Source organism: Amblyomma maculatum, chromosome 1 (assembly GCF_055883805.1).
Source record: "Amblyomma maculatum isolate TAMU_Amacu chromosome 1, ASM5588380v1, whole genome shotgun sequence".
NCBI lineage: Eukaryota > Metazoa > Arthropoda > Arachnida > Ixodida > Ixodidae > Amblyomma > Amblyomma maculatum.
The window spans coordinates 297,131,038-297,148,746 of NC_139344.1; the positions used below are offsets into that span (position 1 = coordinate 297,131,038).

The 17,709-nt window shown below is 44.2% G+C and overlaps 1 long non-coding RNA gene across 2 annotated transcripts; it reads right to left on the reverse strand.

Moving 5' to 3' along the window:
• Positions 1 to 1,944: 1,944 nt before the first annotated feature.
• Positions 1,945 to 17,373, reverse strand: LOC146206850 (uncharacterized). Of its 2 annotated transcripts, none has more exons than XR_014703293.1 (3): positions 17,230 to 17,373; positions 16,359 to 16,480; positions 1,945 to 2,408 (listed from the first exon to the last, which is right to left on the reverse strand). It is a non-coding gene; the product is annotated as an uncharacterized LOC146206850 (long non-coding RNA). The 2 variants fall into 2 exon arrangements; XR_014703292.1 differs by having other exon boundaries at positions 16,359 to 16,506.
• Positions 17,374 to 17,709: the final 336 nt, after the last annotated feature.

Sequence of the window (17,709 nt, forward strand, 5' to 3'; positions counted from 1 at the left end):
CTGGCTAGTTTTGTATGCATGCTTCAAGCTTGGTTGCGGGCTAGAGTGCATCATTTTAAATGATGCACATTAGCCATTTGGCAATCTTGCACTGCAATAATTTGCACAATGCTAACAAATTAGGTTTATGCAAAAAAGGGGATTTAAGCAGACCAACAGCTTGAGTAGGCTAAGCATGCAATAAAAATGGATTCTTCACAGTTAAGCAAGGTGCGAAACTTTTGGTTATTAGTTTTCATATGGGCAGCTTATGCACAACAGCTGTGCAGGAAACCTGGATTTCGGGTTTGGCGAAAGAAATTTTGGCTTTGTACACATCTTTGAATGAAGCTGAGCATTGGGCTTTTCAAAATGCATCATTTCATTTTTTTGTATATGCAGCTTTGTGGTCAAGCTTTACCTTCGTTTTGACCGGCTTTGCCACTGCAGCCTCCTTGCACACAGTGCAGGTTGTGCACAAATGTTGCTTGTTTGCAAGGCGAAATTTTGTAGAAAATGTTTTTGCACCTGAACCTATGCCTACAGGTTTTCAGCAATGTTCACTTGTACCCTGCTACGGTGGCTCAGTGATAAGAGAGCTTGATTGCTGATCCAAAGGATACAGGTTTACTCTCAGCCGCGGTGGCAGCTGATGGAGGTGAAATGCAAGGCGGCTTTGTACTTTGCGATGTCAGTGCACATAAAAAAAAACCAGGCAGTCAGAATTTTCTGGAGCTGTCCACTACAGTATCCCTCGTAGCCAATGTCGCTTTGGGACATTAAACCCCATAAACTGAACAGAGCACTTGTCAACTGTAAACTTCCATGAGGAAAAGACTATCTATGCAGCTTAAAAGCAGGCCCTGTGGCTGCAGACGGTTCACCAAAATGTACATGTGAAATTAATTACAAATAATGTAGAATCCCTTTGTGCACATTACATAAGGCATGGCAATCCAAGGCAAACACAGATGGTGGAGGTAGGTGCAGCCTATGTCTAGTTATCAAAAGGCTGTATTTCTGTGCATACCAGCAAAGTGTACATGGGGTTTTATTTCCAGGCTGTAGGAGGGCCACTATTTTAGCCTCTTGGGAACCTTTATTATGCACTACTAACACTGCTGCATATCATACGGGCATTTTCGCATATTGCCTCTATTGAAGCTGCATCACTTTTCTAGGTAAAAGTGAATATCCTAGTTTCTAATTGCAGGTCTGCAATAATCATTGTAAAAGTGTTGAGAATCTTTCAGATGACTGTGTACAAACTTAGACTAACTACACATAGCTTTCTGCATCCACAAAACCATATGCTGGCTTAGTCCTTTAGCTCAGAGCTTCATTTGTCATTGGCAATTGTGCCAGTATTGCCAGTGACAAGTCGCACTTGTCCGACCTGCTGTTACATTGCTTGCACTGCCAAAGAAAAGGAATAGATTTGGTAAATCCATTGATTGCATTTTCAACTCTACAGAGCCGTAGTAATCCATGAGAAAAAATGCGCACTTCAGTCTTTAGCACACATTTTTGGCATGACAAAAGTCCTTTTATGATAGTGCCACACACAGAGTGCCGGTGGCAGTGATGCCTCAACAAAAAAGAGCTCTTTCTTGAAGTAGTTCAGACAGCAGCTTCGCTGACAATCTAGAATTTGTACCAGACAGTTACTCTGACCCCGTTTGCGATGTGCATACACTAGTAAAAAAAAGACAGATGGCGAAGTGACAGCATGCTTTACTAATAAAGGAAACTTTTTAGAATTAGAATGGCTTGAAAAACATTACAACTAAACCTGGCAATGTTAGTATGTTTTTCGGGAGTTAATTTGGCGGTTACGGGGTTAACGTGCAGCAAAGTTCACATAATTAGCATCAATTAAATGCTGTGCATCTTGGGGACCATCATTAACAATGTCATGCATGTGAACCATTGAGTTCATTAAACATACAAAATACATAGGCACCTTTTATTCAGATAGCATGTGTATACAAAATCAAAAGCACCATGGCAATGTCAGAAGCAGCTTAGGCATATAAATATGCACAGCATATTTTGAACATGATGTGGAGCAGATTCCTTAGCCCTCATATTTTTCAAGGTCGGCTAACAGATGTGCATTTGCAAAAACCTGCATGGTATGCAGATGCAACTTTCTAAATTACTGAAGGGAATGCTGATGCTATTCTTTCTAGTAACTGCAATTTTCACCTTGATACACTGCACATATACTGCCACTGTAGAAAAAATAGTGACAGTCATACTTTATACTGCTTTGTAATTTTACATTTGACAAAATCCCCCCTTCCCCTTTCTCACTGTAATGCAATGGCAAGGACACTTAGCCATTCCTGGTGTTGGATGCTTTGGCCTGCCACTAACAAAATGAGCCACCTCACAGATTTCCATATGGTCCTTCCAGGCTTTGAACTCTGCAAAAAGAAAGATTTTCCAAGTTGTCAAAAGTGAGTCTCAAAGAAAAACAGCAAGAAACAGAACTCTTGTAGACCGGAAAATACAAAAAAAAGAAGTACAGGTGTTGCCAACACCAGTGGATTGCACAAGTAAACTACGTATGTTGACATCAATTTTTGGAAGCAGATTTCAGAGGCTAGGCTACACTGCCATGCAGTCAGCCATAACTACTGCTGGATGAATGTCAACATATCCAAAATGAGCTAGATAACTTCTTATTAAGTTGTCCTTTGTGTGCCTTTATAGAGACTCTGACTAGGTTCAGACATGGCAAATAGACTTGTCCTCCGCACTCATCGGTTTTTTACGATGCCCGTCACTGGAAAGGCCTAAAGCTTTTCTAGTGGTTCATTGACTTGAACGAGAACATCTCCGGTGGAACTCCGTCTGGTTGGGTACTTGAAACAAAAGTTTAAGAAACACTATCACCAACCAAATTATTTATTAGAACCCGAAGTTCCGGGACCAACTCGGTCCCTTCCTCAGGGGCGACTAAAGTTCGAGGCCTGCAGTAGCAGCCAGCGTCCCCGGATTCCTGTTCACTGCTGCAGCTGTCAGCCGGATGAACCGAAAAAAGATGTGACGTCTTTTTGTAAGGACTGGTCACCACGTCAAGTACGCTCACCTCCTCAAAGGCGATTTTGTGGTCGGCGCGTTAGCAGTGCTCGGCAAGGGAATTGCTTTTCGAGTTCAATTGCCAGACTTCCATTTTTGTGCTGCAATATCCGCCGACAGAGATTTTTCGTTTTGCCGATATACGAGGCCGGGCACTCGGAGCACGGGATTTTATAAATAACGCCTGGTTGTTTTTCTCTGAGAATACGATCTTTTGGTAGCGGCAGAAAACGGCAGACTGTTGAGGTAGATTTGTGCGACACAGAAACATGTTTGCACAGGATGTGTGCAAGCGCCTCACTGGTGACCGCCACGTATGGGAGCACAATGCGAGGGCTCCGTGGTGACCGACCCTCTTGTCCTGCTAGCTCAACGGCGGGAAGCACATTGAATAAAGGCGCGTGTGTAGCTATTATGCTTCAGATAGGCGAAGCATAGGCCGCTGCCTGCTACTGCAGGCATCGAACTTTAGTCGCCCCTGAGGAAGGGACCGAGTTGGTCCCGAAACGTTGGGTTCTAATAAATAATTTGGTTGGTGATAGTGTTTCTTAAACTAGTGGTTCATCACACAAATTAACAGGCAAATGGCAGAAGGAGCACAGGTAACTTCTTGATGAGCCTACATATGCTCTTTGTTCTTATTCCATCATTTACTATCAGCCAAAAAGAACTCAGTACTCTGTTTGACAGCAATATGTGCACACTGGATTCACCTTCAGAATTTATTTCGTTGCAACAAGGTGCCAATCACGACAAAGGCACTGGTCATCGAACAACAGAATGCCCAGTGCTCAGTTTAAAGGCAACAAGGAAGCAGAGGTAAACCTGCCAAGTACAATGATCAAGAACAATGTAGAAGCAGTGTTGTGTTGTGGCAATTATTCGAGGTAAATCTCTGTGCATCCTCATTGTACAACAAAAAAAGAGTAAAAGCTGTGTCCAGGTGGCGTAAAGCGTGAAAAAAAAAAAAAAGCTTTGCGGTATGACTTCCCCCTCAAAGAAGCATCGGCCCAATGCTCTACATTGAATCGAAAGGTAGGCAAAAATAAACATCAAGCAAAATATAAACACAGTGTCAATCAGTTATAATAGGGCTTTAGGCACACAACATACAATTTCAGGACATGTATCACCCCTGGGGTGCTGTCAGTAGCATCTGGGGACAATTCCATAGCCCATTTCATCTAGATGAGTGAACTTGATTTGCGGAAACAGCAGCATAAAATTTATGGTTTTCATTAAATCCACGATGGTGATTCAGCATCCAAACCTAGAGTCGGTCTCCTGGCTTGTAATTTTCATTGCCATTGTAGGTTACGTTAGGCATTGGTGCCTTGCTGGCTTTTTATGCGCAGCTGGGCGAGTCGTCGGGCTGCTTCTGCACGCTGAAAGTAGGCAGTGACACTGAGGCTGTCCTTTTCCGTTACATGTTTCGTCAGCATGACCTCGAGCGCTGTATTAAGGTGAAAAGGGAAACTGCACCGGTTGTAGATTTTGGTGAGTTTCGAGGAATCCAATGATTACAGCTTCCAGGTTAAGCATGCGAGATATTTTCGCGCTAGCATTTCAAACAATGGCGCAAATAGCGATTTAAACCGCTTCGGCAATCAGGCTTCTCCGCACCACACAGCGACGCGTGGGGGGCACATGATGATGTCATTGACGGTACCGGTATGTTTCCCGCATAGAATGGCTTGGTTGGAAGAAGTAAAAACAAGGCTACCAAAATTGAAGGCCCAGAAACATTGTTTGGTGGCATCAGAAAAGGCACCGCAGGATGTGGGCGAAGGTAACGAAAAGAAGAAATATTACCGTCCGTGACGTCATCATCGCGCTTCTACGCAGTCCCTCAGTGCTGTGAGGAGAATCTCGAATTTTAATCGTTGATTACTTCATCAGTTTTAATGATAGCACAAAAACACTTTGCAAGCATTAATGACAGCTTATGGAGATTCAAATTCTTGAATATCGCAGAATGCTCGAAAACTGATGCAGCTGCGCTTTAATGGCTCACACTGCCGGCGTTCGTTTGGTCACACTATACCTTTCAATCATATGACATCACCTGAAACCGAAACTAATGTCATCAGAAAGATAAAAATCCTGCATCCACCGGGAATCAAACCTGCGTCCCTCGCATCCCCAGCTGAGCGCTTTAATCAACTACGCCTCGCCCAGGATTATGAAACGCATCATAATTCTCTTTGTGTACAGTGAGGATGATTATTAATCGAACCTGCATCCCTCGCATCGCCAGCTGAGCATTTTAACCAACTGCACATAAATCTTGTCTACAGTGGTTTGGTTTCATTTGCGGGGTTTAACGTCCCAAAGTTACCCAGGCTATGATAGATGCCGTAGTGGGGGACTCCGGAAATTTCGACCACCTAGGGTTCTTTAACGTGCACTGACATCGCATAGTTTCTAATGCTTTCTTGACCTCGTCCTTCGTCACTAGTGGAACGTCTGACTGTTTTTCCCTACCGCCAATCTGGTTACGATCCTGACTACTTTGGTTACTGTAGAGATCTGTATAGAACTGCTCGGATACTTTGACTATCTTGTCTATATTCGTGATGACGTTGCCCGCTTTGTCCCTTATCGCATACATCTGGTTTTCGCCTATGCCCAATTTCTTCTTTACCGCTTTAAGGCTTCCCCCGTTCTTTACAGCATGCTCAACTTTCTCCATGTTATACTTTCTTATATCGGCCACTTTGCGCTTATTGATTAGCTTTGGTATCTGGGCCAATTCGATCTGGTCTGTTGGATTGGAAGCTTTCATACTCTGGCGTTTCTTAATCAAATCTTTCGTCTCCTTAGACAGCTATGAAAAGGGGGAAATCAGCTGGAGAGGATCAGATAACTACAGATTTGCTGAAGGACGGGGTAGGGGGGGGGGGGGATATCGTGTTAGAAAAACTGGCCACCCTGTATACGCAGTGCGTGGTGCATGGTACCGGAACCATGGAAGAATGCAAACATTATTCTCATTCATAAGAAAGGGGACTCTAAGGACCTTAAAAACTGAACCAATCAGCTTACTGTCTGTTACGTATAAGGTATTTACTAAGGTAATCGCTAACAGAATCAGGACAACCTTAGACTGCAATCAAGCAAAGGATCAAGCAGGTTTTCATAAACGGTACTCTACTATCGATCATATCCATACCATCAATCAGGTGATAGAAAAATGCTCGGAATATAACCAGCCCTTATACATAGTATTCATTGATTACGAAAAAGCATTTGACTCAGCTGAAACCTCGGCGGTGATGCAGGCATTGCGAAATCAGGGGGTAGACGAGCCGTACGAGCATAAAGAAAGTAACAAAATTCCCATAAAGAAAGGCGTTAGGTAAGGAGACACGATCTCCCCAGTACTATTCCCAGCTTGCTTAGAGGAAGTATTCAGAGACTTGGAATGGGAGCAGTTAGGAATAAGGGTAGATGGAGAATACCTCAGTAATCTGCGATTTGCTGATGACATTGCCTTGCTACGCAACTCGGGGGATGAACTGCAAATAATGATTGATGACCTAGACAGTAAAAGTAGAAAGGTAGGCTTGAAAATCAATATGCAGAAGACTAAGGTAATGTTCAACAGCCTCAGGATGGAACAGCAGTTTACAATAGGTAGCGAAGTACTGGAAGTAGTAAGCGAATATGCCTACTTAGGACAGGTAGTAACCGCAGATCCGGACCATGAAAAGGAAATAACAAGAAGAATAAGACTGGGATGGAGCGCATTTGGCAAGCACTCGCAGATTATGTCTAGCAGCTTACCGGTATCGCTCAAGAGGAAAGTATACAACAGTTGCATCTTACCTGTGCTCACCTATGGGGCTGAAACGTGGAGGCTAACCAAGAGAGTTCTACTTGAGGACAACCCAGAGGGCTATGGAATAAAAATTGGTAGGGGTAACATTAAGATATAGGAAGCGTGCAGAGTGGGTCAGAGAAATAACTCAAGTTACCAACATTCTAGTGGAAATTAACAAGAAGAAATGGGCATGGGCAGGACATGTAGTGCGAAGAGAGGATAGCCGATGGTCGCTTAGGGTAGCAAACTGGATTCCAAGGGAAGGAAAGCGTAGCAGGGGGCGGCAGAAAGTTAGGTGGGCGGATGAGGTTAAGAAGTTCGCAGTGGTCAAGTGGATGCAGCTAGCACAGAACCGGGTTACTTGGAGAAATATGGGAGAGGCCTTCGCCCTGCAGTGAGTATAGTCAGGCTGATGATGATAGACTATTCAATCCACTTCTTATTCCCCCTCTGTAGATCTGTGGTCTAGCTATTGGCAGATCCCGATGCATCCATTGGACCAAAAAAAAAGACTATTTGTGTCATTTGATAGACTTTACAAATTTAATGTCATGCCCTTTGGGTTGTGCAATGCACCAGCAATGTTCAACCAATTTATGAACATGATTCTGCTTGGCCTAATGGCTTTATGGGAAGACGTTTTGAGAGCATAACGAGTCTTGTGCTGCACTGTATTCGAAAGGCTGGTCTAATCTTAAACTCTAAACAGTGTCACTTAGGTGGTGCTTTGTCACCTCTACTGCCCTACTTAGGGTGTGCTCTTTGGGTGATGACATTGACCGCAGACCAAGTGCTGTCGAAACAGTCTCCATCAGTGCTGATGTCGCAGTTAGGGGGTGAGGGCCGCAGTTTCGGGCACTCGATCACAACATGCGGTATGGTTTCATCAGCTGCGTCGCACTTGGGCACTTGGTATCCAAGCCTTGGGTGTACTTGGCTTTGGTCGTCCTTGTGAGCAGAAAACCATTCCTTGCCTCGCAGAGTAACCCGCTGCCGTCCGCTGTCTCGTGTGTTGTCATAGATGTTCTCATTAGCGATGGCGTTTTTTGTGCTGGAGTACACCGCCAGGCATGACTTTGCCCGTGCTTCGCTGTGCCATATCTCTTCATTTCTGCTTCCCAAACCTGGTTGTGGATCTGCTCTCTCCACGAGAGCTGGAATATCTCCAACAGGCCGGCTTGTGGAATTCCGTACTTCTCTGCTAACCTTCGCGTTCAAAGCATTAATCTGGTGTCGGAGCACTTGAGTACGATGTATACCTCGATGGACCATCTATGGCAGAGTGCTCAGCCGGCGCTGCAAGGCAAGCTTGGCGATGGTCTCACATGCGACGATAGTAGTGCTGACAATGACGCTGCAATTAGTGATCATGACAATGACGGCATTATCAATGATAACGGTGCATTTAGTTGATAATGATAATAAGAGGAAACATGATGCACCGTGTGCACCAGCAATGCTCAGCCTTTCGCACTTCTGCAGTGTAGATTCCGCACTGCTCTCGGAATTTTCGGGCTCCCTGCCATACACAAGGTGGAATGGAGTTGACCTGCTTCTCCGCTCCTAGCCGGCAGCAACACCGCGGCAGGCTACTGTGCTGACATTAAAAACTAGAAACCAGTTACATCGGCTTGACTTTCAGGCCGACTGACTGCTAATGCATGCAAGGAGGACAATGCTACGGACAACGAGAAGTGGGTTTTTTACACAACGGATATTATGATGTGCTTCTCGCTTTCTACAACGATAATTAGCCTGGAGATGCCTTTGGCCCTTTGCTTCAGTGTTGCGAGTCAGGTAGTCAGTTGCTACTATTATCCACTTGTTGCTAGATGTCAATGTCGGGAAATGACCTAGTAAGTCCATGCCGATCTGTTGGAATGGCCTCGCAAGTGATTGGTTTGGTTGTATATCCTGCAGTCTTGTTAGTGTTCGGTGGCATTAGCAGTCGCAGTAACTCCTGACATAGTGCGTGACATTAGCAAATAGACGAGGCCAATATGGGCCCATATTATTTAACCTGAATGTGACTGAAGAGTAAAATAAAGTTTAGGCGCCCAGCTGTGGGCTCATCATGAGAGGCCTGTAGGATTTCATCGAGAAGGCCCACAGGGACAAGTAAGTAGGCGGTCCTGTTGGGTGCGAACGCCATTATAAAGCACAAAGGAGGCTAGTCCACGTTTGAACACTCTGAGGGGCAAGGACGACTTTCCTTCAAGGTAGTCGAAGTCTGAGTGCTGATGCTGCGTGAAGTAGGCCCCAAAATAGCATCATTATTGTCTCTTCCAGCACTTTTGGACAGGGGCTCGTGAAAAGCAGTACCATGTGTGGGTGGCCAAAATAGATTTTTAGAGCAGCTTCTTGGAGCAAGCAAATATGCTTTTTGGAGCAGCTAAATGGAGCAGAAAGCAGAACAGACGTTCTGAAACAGCTATGGAGCAGAAATGTTAATGTTTTATAGGAGAAATATCGGCTTTGTGAAGAAACTTCAGAGCATGTGGTCAATGTAAATCTCCAATAAGTCGTAAAGGCCTTTCTACCCTTCTTGGCAGCAGAAATTGTGCTGCTTACAAACAGGCCCGCTGTGTTCTGAAGATATTTTACTGCGGACCGATTGTAAGCAAGATGTGACCAGCGTGCAGTTTAAAGGCCCTTTCACGATTGAGGATTGCAAAGGGTGTGCGATTAGGGAACCGCTCAGCTTGACCGATGTTCACACTTGCAAAGGCAACCCATGGGTTGCTTTCCCAAATTGGCCTCGTTCAGAACGAGACTTGTCGACCTTGACTGCTCACCAACACAGAAGCCGGAATGTAAACCGAACTTCGATTCATATCAACTGTGTTGCTGAGTGGTTACAGATTTAAGACCAGGAAGGAAACGTTGGACATGTGCCTTTTTATACATGGGAGCGCTTGTTGCTGAACAAGCTAACTTTCAAAACGTAAGAATAATGTGCTTCAGATTGTATGCTTAAATAATACAGCATGAGCACATCTATTTTGGCCTTCTCGACAATCTCTAGACGAAGCCCAAGACAAGTCCAAGGATCACTAAGGTTGCACACTATAGTGAAGGCTTGCCAAAGAAAAAAAAATATGCGAATGAAATATTTTTGCTGAAGAAAGAAAAAGGCTCTCAGTGACCACAATCCACGGCATGCATGCAAGAGTGCCGCAGTCACCACGAATAGCAGAAAACATGGGGATGATATCGTGCGACGTCACTGCCCAAGGTTGCCACACCATAAAGTTGCTTTCGCTATTAATAATAAAAATTCATTTTAACCTATCTACCGCACTGAAATCTCAAATTTCGAGGATTTATAATTAACGTGAATGGAGTGAAATGCAATAATCCGTTTATGCTCAAATTCTAGCTGTCATGACCCCTTTAAGTGAATATAAATAGTTCAAGCATATGGTACCAACATAAGAAACACTACAGAATTATATGAAAATGTCACTGAACTACGAGCACGTGAATGAATTAAGCTGCTAAATTTGAAAATACACAAGACGCGGGCAGAGTCACTAAATAGAGCCCTAGAACATAACTTTTTCCACCTCCTCACCTTCAGGTGCATTATCTGCTCTTAGTTTAGTGACTTCACATAAGAACAGAACCTCATCTGGACGTAGAACTTCTCCATGCGAAGAGTAATTTTTCTGTCATGGGCAGAATATCCAGGCTCGGGAACCTCTGGCTTTTCAAAAACATCGCAAAATTATGAATGCTGCTTGTGTTAATCTCCATTATTGAAACGAAATAAATAATTAAAAAAATCTAATTTTCCAGTGTGTTTATGAGCTTTGCAAGCTCTGCAGACGTATAAAGAAGACCTCGGTGGTCAAAATTTGAGATGAATTCGTTTTCTTTTTTTGTTTTTGAGCGCATAATTTGCTCAAAATTAGATACGCAGAATAAGTACTGCATTTTGATTCGTGCCTGAACTTTCGAGCCACATATCCTGCAATATACAGGGTGCGCGAGGTATTTGAGGATCCAATGTTGGCTTCAGGAAGAAAATATCTCCAGCAAAAATATATATATTTTCACCAAACTTTAGGAGACATTTCTCTTTCTGTTTATTTTCACATTACTCAATGAATGCGCCACTTTCAGCAATAACAAATTCAATTCGGCTTCGGAAATAGCTGCATGCACGGATCAGGTGGTTCTTAGAGATACTGCCCATTGAGTTAGCAATGGCGACCTTCAGAGAGTTTTTTGTATTATGCGGCCTTTTGTCGGCTTCTCTCTCAACGACGCCGAGTGGATTCAAATCTGGACAACTAGGAGGCCACAAGTTGGGAGTGATGTGGTTATTGGAAGTTGTTGGCCAGCCACTCCTGGGTGACGCAGGCGGTGTGGACGAGAGCCGAATGTTGCTGAAAGACACAAGGTCTTTCTTTCGAAACAGTATCAGTCCAGGGCTTCACAACGGTGGCAAGCACCTCTGCGTACTCGGCAGCATTAACGCGGAGTCCTTTTGCAAAACAGTGTGGCGGCATGACATCACCCTTGTTGCTGATGGCTGCTGACACCATCACAGACAAATTTTGTGTGCATCGCTGTCGGCACCTCATAAGCGCTTCTGTAAAGCCATCTTCCATTATAGCAATTAGCTTTTTGGTCTTGATCGAAGTTCTTTTCATCTGAAAGAAAAAAAAAAAAAAAGAGCATTCCAGGCTCTTCAGCTTGCCTAGCAAGCACTTGGACCAGAGCAGACGATTCTCCCGAGCTTTACCAGAAAAGAATTGTGCCCTCCTCATGACACAAAAATGGTACCTCACGTCCTCGTGTACAGCAAGCCTGACAGCTGACTCTGCGACATTGAGCTCCATTGCAATGGCCCGCATTGACTTCTCTGGGTTGTCACTCACGATGAATTGCAGCCTCTGAAGAAAATCAGGTGTTCTGACGACGTCTGACCGCTGACTGTGCTTTTTCCTTTTCTCCACAGATGCCACGTCACCGTCACAGCACATCAGTTCTGTCCGCACTTTGTTAACGAAAGGCTTTGCTACATTGAGAAAGTTGGCAATCTCCAAGTCACTGTGGCGCACGGCCAGTGCGATGAGGACTGCATGGCGTTTCATTTCCTGCGTCAACTTGTACGCTTCCATTATTCAACAAACTGCGCAGTATAAATGATAAGGGGTCAATCAACAAGAAGTCGCATGCCTAGATACATATGCTGAGCCTGCTGGTGTCTATGGCGATAAGGAGTAATAACCTCAAATACCTCATGCACCCAGTAAGCTACGAGACTGCTATAACTGTGCCTAGTGACGGGCATTCAAAGTAGCTTCAACGTCCTAGAGCCTTCCCTCGTAAAGCAAGTGGTCAAATTCATCAATCGCAAAGAACACGCAGTGAGCAAAAAAAAAGAAAACACAGAAAGAGAATTGCAAAAGAACTGTGAGTTGAGCTAGTTGGTGCATCATTTTTTAAAAAATACACAGTGCAACAAACATAGGACAAGCAAGTAGACGGGAACAGCGCAGGACAGAAAGAGAAATTACAGGCTCTCAATTTGTGTTTGAAGTTTTCAGGTGCAATCAAATCCATTCGCTACAACTCTTCACGCTTCGCAAATCTTATTGAAAAGCATGGGTAAAAAATTGTTCAGAGTGCAGTATGAAAGACCTGCAGTAGACCTGCAAGTAGTGCTAAAGGAACACTGAAAGAAAAAGTAGGCTTGCAGCGATGGTATACTGGCTCCTAATCACAAAAACACCACTTTCACTGAAAACAAAACAGAAATGCAGGCATTGCAGAAAAACAGAAATCGCAAATGCATGCACAATGACATGCAAGGGATCCCAGAGGCTGCCTTACATGTATTATGGTTACATGTCTGAATTGCTAACTTTTGTTTCAAAAATGGCAGAAAGACAGGCTGAATATTGGAAGCCAAAAAAAAAAATTTGCGCTTGGCAGTGCCACAGGCAGTCAGTTTCGTTTTGGTTCTTAAAGTCACAGCTATGCACTTGGCATGCCCACATGGTTTCATTTTTGATATACATGCTTTGGTTTACAAGTGCGGAGCAGCAGAGTTTTCCTCTGATGAAGTTCATGCCTCAGTAAGCGCTTCTCTATTGAAAAATCTGGTATGAAATGCACACAGGATTAAGTTATAACTTACTGTGCAGAATAAACCTGCACAGACCCGAGTGGAGCTGGGAAAGAAAAGAAAGGCTGGAAAAAGTAAGATTTAAAATGGCATGGGTGCTAAAGAAAAAAAAAAAAAGAGAAAAAAAAAAAAAACAGCCTCAAACGGGATTTAATCCTAAGTCCTTTGGAGTTTTAACTGAATGTCTTAGCCATTGCGTCACACGAACAGCTGAGACCTCTCGCATTACATTACTTGTGTAGTGCAACTGCATTTTTTACACATATTTTTCACTCACCGCTAAACAATTGCATCCCAAGTGTGCTGAATGCTTTTGCTGGCTGTTAATAGTGTCACCGATGTCTCATATCTATGATAAGCATAGGAGTTTGCCAAACTATCTCATAATATTTCTATTTCTCTATTTTCTGCTGTCCCAGCGTGCATGCACAGATCTTACTGGCACATCAGTTTGCCATCTGCAGGGCAGCGACGCTAGAGTACACCACATAAGGTGTAGACACCCAAGGAAGCATTGAACGAAAGGGAGCTCAGTTGGTTCATATTAAGAAATACAATAGTGAAGGAAACGAAATAAATTGAGCAAAACAGGCCCTGTGTACCCCTTTTTTCTTTTAACTTTCTGCCACAATGCATTGTTCAGCCCCAGCTGCTATTCAAAAAAGACCATCTGTAGCAGTCTTTACTCGTCACTCGTGATGGTAGCTCGGCAATGTCAGTAGCCGCATCCATAGCTTCGCTTGCTACAGACTTTGCCGCCACGTCGGCGCTCGTACATTCTATCCTGTTAGTCAAGTGACCGCAACTTTAAAAAGCACCGCATGCTCTGTGGGTGCCAAGGTCAAGATTCACTGCGAGAACTTTGCAGTCAAGCTCAGAATCTATGCCTGGTGAAACAAATAGACGGCTTTGGTGAACTGTAGCTTTAATTTCAGCTGCTCCTAGATTGCACTGCTTGCTATGCATCAAGAATCACGGAGTCTATGTTTACACCATTGTTTGCGTCATTTCCCCAAGTCTGAATCCCTTGAAAGGAAAAATGACCTCTTCAACTTCAAATCGAAATATCTCGGCAATAAATATGTCTTGCTGCCGGACAAGTGACAAAAAAGTCACGACACGAAACACTGCACTATTGGATTCTGGTAACATCCGTCCGTCAGGTTGTGTGACATCACAAGGCTACATGACATGACCAAGTAAGCAGGTGCTGCCACACAGGGTGCTTTTCATGGTATCAAGTTAAAAAGGAAAACAAAGAGAACATCGCTTGGAGCAATTACGCGCCACTATTTGTGTCTTGCAGGTGTATCCGTGACAAAGGTTTGTGCATGCAGGGCTACCTGGAATCACTTAAGGCAAATCATTGAAGCCTTTGTTATGAAATATTAAAAAATTGTAGAGGTTCAGCTCTCTTTGAATGAACTCAAGAGCATTAGCTATCGGCCGGTGCCGCATTTGTAGCTGCCGCTTCAGTCTTGGCTCGATTCCACATTTGGTAAGCTTCTCGGCAATAGGCTAGTCTGGCTTCTCGTTCGATGTCTTGGCAACCTGTCTGGCATGGTTGCAGTCTCTGTCTTTAGCACAAGTGGATTCCTCTACGCCACACTGCCTCCTTTTTGTCATGCCGCCTGGTGAATTCGCCCAACACTATGCTCACGGTCTCGACTGCACTTACCCAGAAATGTTTTAAAGCAACAAACAGAATATGGGTGCACAAAACACAGACCACAGAACATGTTGGTGCCGCTGCAAATGAACAAACAACGAAACAGCTATTAGAAATGACAGCAGTGCCTACTCTGCTGGCAGAAATCTTGAGCAAAAATTTCTCATCAATTGGCCCTAATTGGCTATACAAGGCCATGCGACATTTTCCCATGAAAATAGCAGTGACTGAAATTTTTCATACTTTCACAATCATCTTCTAGCAAATAATGACCTCCTTTTGTTTCGTACTACATGCGCCATAGTGTCAGCAAATAAATTGCAATGCTGTTTGTACAGCGACTGCAGGCAAGGGACACGTCTGGGTGATATTTTTGAAGTAGTTGTGTAAGCCAGATATCACCCAAGTTTCCAGGGCAAAAAAATAAGGTTGCCAAAGTACTGCCTGCTGAGAACTTATTCTCGGCAAATAATATCAACAGAGTGTATGGAGCAGAGCATGAATTCGGGCGGCCCGAAAACCTGAGCCGGGCTAGAAAATTGCCGTTTTTATGGGTCTGGGCCTGGCTCGGGCTTGACGTCGCAGGCCTGGGCTTGCAGCTTGCAGTGGTGGAACCAGGCCAGGCTGGGTAAAGCTGTGTATGGCTTCTTTTGGAGATGATGGAATTCCAGCACTAAAATTATTCCAGTGGTTTATAATAAACCCCTACTAATACATACGTTGACAGCGAATGAGAGAAACCTCATTTGTAAACAGAGTTTAATCAGTGCCACTCGATGTTTTGTCCAAGTAATTTAGTATGAACATGCCGGACTGCATTAAATGACACAAGTGAAAAAAGTTAAAAAAGGAAAAGCTCAAAACCCAATAGCGAACTGTACTACAATGCAGGTGTTATGAAGTGCTGTGACCTGTCATGCATGACACGACCCGTTTGCATGAGCATGTGCCTACTGAAGTGCTCAACACCACCAGCTTAGGATTTCTCAGCAATCAGTGAGCAAGAGGGTAGCTTCTAACCTTTGTGTTACCGCTAACGGCTGGACATTTGAAGCCTCATAACAGCCCCTGGACAAGGACCTTCAATTGACTGCTCGGCAGGCAGCCGTCTGTTCACAGAAATTCTAACTGTCTGCTTTGCCCCCCCCCCCTTCAAATAATGTCTCTACGCTATAATAAATGCTGTAGGATAAGAGCTTATTGCTTTAGGAATCTTTACATATCCAATAACATATACATGCAAAATGAACAGACACTACCGCTTTTTGTCTCCACAGAGATGTGGCAATGTGGCTGTGATTTCTTCAATGAATATGAAAATTTTTGTTTTTCCTGCCCTTGCCCACTCATGTTCCTGGGGCAAAGTTGCCAGGGGCAGTCTTTTTGTAGGTGATTAAGCAAAGAACTTGCACCAAGAGCCAATTGCTTATAAGGAGTCATAGTTAAAATACCCGTAATCCATACTTTTTAAATGTACATTGTGATAGATAGCTCTACATAAAATGTCTTGTCAAAATATTCTTCACCAAGCCTTTGCTTCTGTCGGTGCTTTAACTGTGCCCTTCTCTACCAAGAATATTTTGCAAGGTTTGTCTTTCATTTTTATTTATTGTTATGTGCTAGTTAAGCAATACATTTTTAAGGCGTCTGCTCAGACTTACTTTGCAGGTTTGGCACGGGCCCTGTCGTGGAAGCGCAGGCCGGGTCCGGGCCATGTAATCATTGCCGATGGGCTTGAAACCATGGGCACGGGATGGTCCTCAAACGTGGGCCAGGGAAGGGGCTGGAAAATCCAATCCGTGCAGGGCTCTAGTAAGGAGTGTAAGAAACTAAAGGTACATACAGGAAAGAAAAATCACACACACATAAGGGGAGTTCAGTAGCGAGTTCATTACTTCGAAGCACCGCTACGTGGTCTCCGTGCTACAATGGAGTTGTCTAAACGGTATTTACGTTATCATTTCTGTTGTCTCAACAGAGCTTATCCTTTTGTCGTACCCGACGCAAACTAGGTAAAATTTCATCAAGGGTACGCAGAATATCATCCATATAGCTGCCGCTTTTGGCTGTAAAAGGTTCAGTGCTAGTTTCGAGCTTTTGGTGCTCAATATGTATCACTAGTTTCAAGGTAGTGATGCTCGAGCGATATCATAGGCAAGTACTTCACCCGGATGTGATCAAAACGAACAGCGTATGGAGAATCGGGGCCAAGAACGAAAAAAGCTTAAAATGAGCTTCGTCGCCCTAAGCAGCTAATCACTGACGAGTGCCGTAGAAGACAAAGCATCAAGCGCCTGTCAGCAGCATCATAAGACAGTGCAGTGCTCGCCTTCAACCGTGCTAATTGGCGCGTGCTGTAAGTGCATACCTTGGCACAAATCCCTGCAGTATGTGACAAATAAGAACGGTAAGCGGACAGCATATAACCACGAACATCGCACGCAAAAGGGGCAGCTAAAATTTGAACATGGCGGCACCTTCATTGGCATGCTTTGTCCACAACTAAAATCTTTTCACAGACCGGGCACTAACCTCTCTGTACCGAAGCCGCAGCAGATGTGCCAGGGTTGTTCATGGCGCGCACACCAGTCAGTTCGATCGCACCCGTCCATGCAACAGGCACAGTCGTACGCATGATGGTCGTACGGCACCAAACCAACCAAACCGCCGCCGCGGCACCGGGTAGATGATGGATAGGTGATAGTGGCTCTGCCCTTTGTATCGGACGGCAGCTTGCGCCGCCTAGCCAAAAAATTAAAAGAAATATATTTATCTCTTCCCCATTTTTAGCTTCTAATTCGCCCGTATCTGCCCCCCTCCCTTTTTTCCTCTCTTTATTCTCTTGACTTTTTCCACCAATCCTCTAACTTCTATTTTGTTATCAAAACGCGTTCCTCATCCATTCGTCCATCTTCCCCAGCAAATCCCAGCGCTCTCTCCAGATCTGCCGCTTTTCCCGCGGGAAGGGCAGGACGAAGTTTTTGGCACCTTAGAACAACATGTTCAGTTGTT